Source organism: Lycium ferocissimum, chromosome 2, assembly GCF_029784015.1.
Source record: "Lycium ferocissimum isolate CSIRO_LF1 chromosome 2, AGI_CSIRO_Lferr_CH_V1, whole genome shotgun sequence".
Classification (NCBI taxonomy): Eukaryota; Viridiplantae; Streptophyta; class Magnoliopsida; order Solanales; family Solanaceae; genus Lycium; species Lycium ferocissimum.
Genome location: NC_081343.1, coordinates 26,269,664 through 26,277,422, shown reverse-complemented (window position 1 = coordinate 26,277,422; position 7,759 = coordinate 26,269,664).

Here is a 7,759-nt window from a genome sequence, read left to right as displayed (position 1 = left end):
TAGACACGTCCTAGGACGAACTGCTCTGATACCACTTTTGTCACGACCCCGCTAGAGGCCATGACGAGTACCCAGTACTAGCTTACCGAGCACCTCTGATCTAATATTGTGGATAGATGTTTCATAACTTTGTCCGTTCCTGCTGTTGTATAATATTTTGGTATAGCTTATCGACATATGATTGCGGGTGTAACTATTGATAGCTATATTAAGTGAGATATTCATAAATTGTCCGTGTGACCCACCTAGTAGTGGGAACGGAATGTTAGATCGGAGGTGCTTGGTAAGCTAGTACTGGGTACCCGTCATGGCCTCTAGTGGGGTCGTGACAGAAACTGTCCAACGGTTTGCCACACAAGCCACTCCCTATAAAACTCAACATGTCAGTTACCTGAAATTTACTTCTCACTAGTCACTGATCACAAGACTTCATGGAATTTCTCTTATCACTAATCCATTTTCTGTAGACTTACTTCTTCAAGATTACGCAACAATCCCAAGCTCATCTAACTTATGCCAGACAACGATACCACAACCCATTTAAACCCAAGAAGTCCCAAAGATGTACGTCATTCTTGCCAACTCTCGATCACCTATATCCTGTATTAACTTGTCAATTTCTCGATTTCTAATCAAATCACGATCATAGGCATCATAATGAATTCTCGAATCCACTCAATTGAATACCACATAATCATAATTCTTGCAAGATAGCCGAATCAATCGTGGGGATAGAATGAAACCACACACTCCGCACATTAGAGTTCCCTTAACGCATCAAATTCTAAAACTGAATACTCTGTAAACGCAGTGAATCTCATACTTCGTCCTACAATTGTACCCACGTATCCCTTCCAAGGTTCCTTGCCCCAAATCCCTTACGTCAAATTTCAAAACGTTCCCTACAACTCGAATTAATTTAAGCCTCATCGTTGATTTACCACTTCAAACATTCCCAATTGTAGAACTAGAACACCTCTAACCGTTCAAGCGATTTACCCAATAATTGAACCGAATAACAATACCAAAGAATTGCCGAAAATAGCCAAATCTAACTCAACAGGTACAAGCTCTCAACCACAACCAACACTAGATGCAACACCTGATAGCTCCTTGATTACTAGAACTTCACTCTTGTACGACACTAGAGTTCTTCCTTCTAATCAACCACCGGCTTCCATTGGCCTATGGCATAACCATTTTATCAACTTGGCATTGAATCCTTAAGTATATCTTACCGTGCATGACTGCTACATAACTGTCAATATAATAAACCTCGATGCCACGATATTCTTATCATTCCTCCAAGCGCGAAGACTCGGTAAACATACCCTTTACCTGAAAGGAACCACAAACCACCTCGCATAAAATCACGTCGAATCCCAACTCAAATCCGAAATGAAACCACTCTCATATCACACGCAACCCCATTATAACAAGCATGTCAGATACCAATTATTCCCTTCTTAGTAGTGGAGCTTAGCCTATCCAAAAATCCACTTTTCTACGCCTCAACCTCATAACGCGGAAAGCATTAATATCAAAATACCCTAAGAAATCTCAATTCACTACAATTTTTCCACAAAATTGTCCTTTATGTACTTACTCTCAACTTCGCTTCTCTATTATATGCGGTGACTATACTTGGGGCACCCGATGATCCTTACCGAACTTACACGCGTCCCCGCATATCGGTATTCAATATTCAACCATTGATGAATCGTCAACCCGCCATAGGTACACCCACGCCATGCAAGCCATCACAAACTTTGTTGAAGTCGAAAATTTTCCCCAAGACAATTCGTATCATCGAACAAATCGCTCTTTGCCACTATCGAGCAACCTTAACGCTGAAAAACATTGAGATCATTCGACTGTCTGTACCAACTTCCCCATTTCTCAAGAAACCGTACAATGAAACAGTCGCAACCGCGATCCCACTAAGTTGAACCCTTTGAATCCTAATTAAAAGCTTACCTTGGTCACACATCTGAGTCAGGACGTCACATCTCGTACCCTACCGCAACACGTCATACGAAACTGATTGCAAGAATTTAAGAATGAGTTTGCCACCATCGGGGGGAAGATATGTCAAGGACATTCAGATACCAATTGGAATCGATTAGATACCAACAGGAATGAAGTAACACAAAAGGATGAAAGAAGGGAATCTTCCTCGAATCAATTATAGCCTATCATGGATGGGTACGGACGTCTACGTACCATTCCACGATACTCTATTAGACATTTTGCTTTTATAATTGTGAGACCGGTCACCTAGGGCTTGATATAAACTGTCATGACCCATTTTAGGGTGCGGGCACCTACCATTCCCACCTCGGTAGGTGAACCCTCAACAAAACCAAATTCATTCTCTTACATAAACAACACCAACTTAATACAAAATTAAGACAATAACACTAAGCGGAAGAAACTCAATATATATAAATCAAATTGCAACAATATCATAGATCTGACTCCTTTCTCATGACTTGGTCCAGACTAGTACAAGAGCGACTAAGATTGAATACAAAACACAACAATGAATATAAAAGACTCAACCTCTATCTAGAAATGAGAATGATTGAGGCCTTCAAGATAGGCACGTACATAGTCCGAAAAACTTCAATCAATTAATAATTTGAAAAACTCTACACCCCGAAAAGGGTATAGCAAGAGTATTATCAGTACAACACTAGAACTAGTAGACATCATAGGCCGACAATGGTTAGAAGAACACAACGGTAATAGAATCCACAAATAAGCATGGTAGGTAAAACTAGGTCAACAGTACACCTTACCTACCACTCGTCTCAACCAATAGAGATTCTTATTCTCATCAACTCTTCCCTAGGGATCCATTTGCTTAATAATACTCCCTCCTAACTCATCTAACATACAATAGACAATTTGGCTCAAGTATCACATGTCAACCATTATTCCACTACTCACTCTTAGTATCAGGAAGTTATCTCGTCATTCTGATATCCATTGTTCACCTGAATTTTGAAAGCCAAACATATACAACAGGACAAACTAGTATCAAATATAAGTAATTCAAGATCATGGCCTATGGTTATAGTAACTAAACCCAACTGTGTCAAGTCTCGGTATATCCAATCTGAATTCGTATATCACAACCATATCACAAGAATATCACGAGAAGCCAAAAGGTACAATGCAATGCAGTAATGTATTAAATATGGATGCAATGCATATGAACCGTACACATGTACTCCGATGACGGAAAATCACATCTCGGCAGCACAACCCATGGAGACCCGTGACTTCATGTACCCTCACGAATCCAGTAAATACCTCGGCAATCGCTGCCAGCACTCATACCTCAATTCCGGGATAAACATCGGACATAGATCCTCACGTCACTCTCATCCAACTTAGCCTAGTTCATAACAGTGTTTCCTTGTATATCATCAATGTATCAACAATATATCATGACAGATGAGAATGCGTGCTAATATCAATAATCAAATGAATCTCAATAGCACCACATATGGGCACCCCAACAATATCAATAAAGGGCTACACAATAAGCCACAATAGGATGACTCTCCTCAACTCAATACCAACAACTAAGGTGCTACAATATCACAATCAGATATACTACTAGTCAGAAATATCCACCAGGGACAATATCAGAACAACAACATCACATCATTTCTTTACTTCCTTGTGACATCAACATATGATAAATACGCTTTCTAATTCATAAGGTCAACCACTAAACATCCGGTCTAGAGTCATACCATATTCCATTGACTTGTTTATCATCTTCAATACCAAATTACGATTCAATATTAATAAACATATGACATGCTTATGCATGTCATGCGTGAAATTCTCATCAGCAGAATATAATAAGTAAAGTGCCATACAACTAGTCTCATCGGTCTCATAGAAACCACAAATACGCAAGGAAACGCCAACACATGAGTCTAGAGAGTCTACAGGCCACCAGCCCGAACACATAAATCACATAACAGTACCAACTTAAAATTTCCATCCCAATCTCTGAAATCCTATACATGCATTCTCTGTTTCATCTAATACACGTATATGTATGTCTAACCAGAGTCTACCAAAGAAAGGAAGCTTTTACCTACCTGGTAGCTGAACATGTGCCACGAACGCACACTTTTTCCTTGCCCTTTGTAGCGTCTCCAAATACTCAAAATAATGGAAGTCTAGTCACATCCAAATACAGAATTAAAATCAAGAAAATACATACTTATAATCTTACTATTATTCAAGACCCAAATCCTAACCCATGGAATGAGGTTTATGAAGTAGATGGGAGAAATTAGAAATTCTAAGCTTAAACATGACATTCATACTCTAGATGACTGTTTTCCATCAATTAGAAGCTAGATTAACTCATGAAATACTCAAGTTCGGATTCTGGGTGAAACCCCCAAATTTGGGTATAACTCTAACTTTAATCTCATAAATTTTCCACTAATCATAAGGAATCAAGCAATAATAATTTCTAATCATCAAGACCATGCTTAGTGAAGCTAACCCAAGCAATAATTTAAATCATGGAAGAAACTCATTTAAACCCTCTTTAAATCTTCAACTCATTAATGAACTTAGCATGATTGATGGATTTCCTATAGTGTTTAATGATTACGGAATGAAATACAAGGTTGGACTCACTTACCACAAGATGCTGCCTCTTTAAAACCCCTAGAAACCCTCTTCAAAACACTTAGATGAAGTGGGGAAATATTTGGAGACTTAAGGGTTTTTATCACTTAATTGGACCTCCGGTTCAACAAAGACCCCTTCAACGGCTACGGGACCACTATGGCGGTCCCACTTCAGTAGTCCTTCAGACCATCACAGCGGTCAAGGCGAGAAATGAACTACGCCGCAACAGCGGCCACCCTAACCGCCACAACGGCAATGCAACAACGGTGTTGGTGCTGCCATAGCAGGAACCAGACACCAGAACATCAAATCCAAGTTTCATAAATGATCATCCAGACCACTCGGAATAGGCAGTTTTTTTATAAAGGTCCGTTTACCCAAAAGTCAACTCTGAGTCAAACGGTTTCCACTTAAAGGCTAAATTTTCTAAAAATCATACCAAAACCCAAAACAATGCCTAAGAAACTATGCCACCTATCCCCTTAGGTTAAAATAGTTCTAATAAGGCTCGGGAATGGGTCAACGAGGGAAAAAAGGGGAATAACGCAATAACGACAAAACGGGCATTATAAAAAGTTGCTCTTAGGGTTTTGGGGTTTGACTTGTACAACGAGGCTTCTTTTGAGAATTTTGAGTGTGCGGGTGAGTTCGTACCATGATTTTACATATGTATGCATATTTGGTTTGTGTTCGGGAGGTTCCGGGTGTCGATTCCAAGTTTGGAAGACACCAAAAATTTCTGGTGTCAGGTAGCTGCAAAAACGGTTGTGGAGCCGCAATAGCGGAGGGCGCCCTCTTGATCACAAGATCAGTATAGCAAAAGCGGCCTGTTGAACCCAAAAGCAACCGACAGGGCAGTTTCTTATTTAAATGCCCTTTTGAAACCCTTATTCCTCCCATTCTTAATATAACAATTCCTTAGCATCTTGGAGGCTATTTGAGGAGTGTTGGGTAAGACTTCTCCTGAGGACTTTTACCGTCACGAAGCACAAAGGAAGGGAAAGACTAAGGTTTGATCGTTCGAGTTTGCTATTTGGCTTTTTAGGTAGGTTACGATTTATCTTATGTGAGACTTTGATTAGCAAAGAGTATATTTAGATGATATTGTCGGAGAATACATGTAAGCCTTCGGGTATGAAGTTTGGGATGGATAGTTTCTTAGGTTGGGCCTTGTTGTATGATTTGGGGGCTAGCTACCCCCGTTTGCATTGTTGACTTATCTGTTCTATGCACTTGTTGCATCGTCGGTACGTTGAGATATAGGATATTGGTGGTTAGTTATATATCATGATTATGATACAGTGGTACCTTACTTTGTTAATATTGAGATAAGAACTGTGAATCTGCTGTGGCTTATTGTGTAGCCTTATTAATAATATTACTTGTGTGCCCATGCGTGGTACTGTTTGGGATTGATTTGGCTTATTGATATTACACTTGCATTGTGTTCATACTCATTTTCATGATATATTGATGTTGCCTTGATATGGTACTGATGGTGGAAAATGAGAAGGAAATACAGATGTATTGAGAAATATTGATACGAGTCACCTCCGACTGTGTGCGGAGTGACCAATATTCTTTGGAGATATATTGGATATTAAGTCATCTCTGGGCTTTGTGCGAAGTGAATGCTTTGGAAACACTTATCTATTTGACCTATATTGGATATTGAGTCATCTCTGGGTTGTGTACTGAGTGACTGGTATTGGATGTTGAGTCATCTCCGGGCTTTGTGCGGAATGATTGGTATTGAACGTTAAGTCATCACAGGGATGTGTGCCGAGTAATCGGTGCATAGACTTCGGGGGTCCCCCATCGGTTGTGCTGTCGAAATGTGATGTTCCGTCGTCGGAGTACATGTGTACGAGTATATGCATTTCATACATATCATATACATCTTGCATTGCATCCTATCATCTCTCTTGGTTGATTATGATATGGACTTGTGATTGAAATCTCTGAGACTTGGCACAATTGGGATTATATGAGTGATATGGTTGTGATTGATGGATTCAGAGTTGATATACAGAGACTTGGCATATATTTCTATTACATTTTGTTGTCTCTCTTATGTGCTGAGCATGATTTGGATTGTTGTTGGATTTGACATGGCTTACAGAGCCGCTTACAAGACTGACATGTTATATACGTGACTACGCTTCTGCAAAGTCTCTAACATAAACCAAGATACCATAACATAGATATTCGACTCGGCAACACTCCGAAAGGAAACGGAGTTCGCCAATCCAAATTCGGAACATCTTCTACTAATATCCTCTACTCATCCGTATACACATTTTGGCATGAAACGCAGCCGTCCACAAGAAGGGACGCGCGAATAATGTACTGAGTATGTAAGGCATGAATAACAACATAATATAGATATGGAAGGTAACATGGAATAGAGAGATAACATGTGCATCTGGATGCCTCATAAGGCGGATGTCATGCATGCTTAGCTTTAAAAAAACATTTTATACATATACATAGTACCATGCCCGGCCATTAAGGCTCGGTGTCATATATATTATATCATGCCTGGCCATTGAGGCTCGGTGTTATCATCATTAGCCCGCGTCCGAGCCTCCCGCGTCCGGGGCAATATCATAAAACTTTTCGAGACTTAAAACTTTCATCCGCCAAAATTATTTCGAGACTTAAAACTTTTATACATCGATCTCTTTATTTGCATACTTGGATATGTCCAAAAACTCCATACAGTCTGTATAACTTATTCAACATCCCAAACTTAGCAAAACTTATTTTTTTTTTCCGATTCATTTAACCTCCAACCTTCGCGGCACTTACTTATCACTTGTTGAACATAACATAAACACTTATAACTTCAAACATAATCTCGTTTGAGCTTATGTGACTAACCTATGATGCAACTCAACACCACGAGAATACGGGTTGTAACGTCTCTTCACACTTGAACATTCGTCTCGAATGTTAAACCAAACGAAACTCACGTCATAATCACTATCAACTCTTCCCGTTCTTATTCAAAACCTTCTTTGTCTCGCGATGTCACTTTGTTCTATATATCTCGTTTGTTTACTATGTCCTTCTTATTATCTCTCTT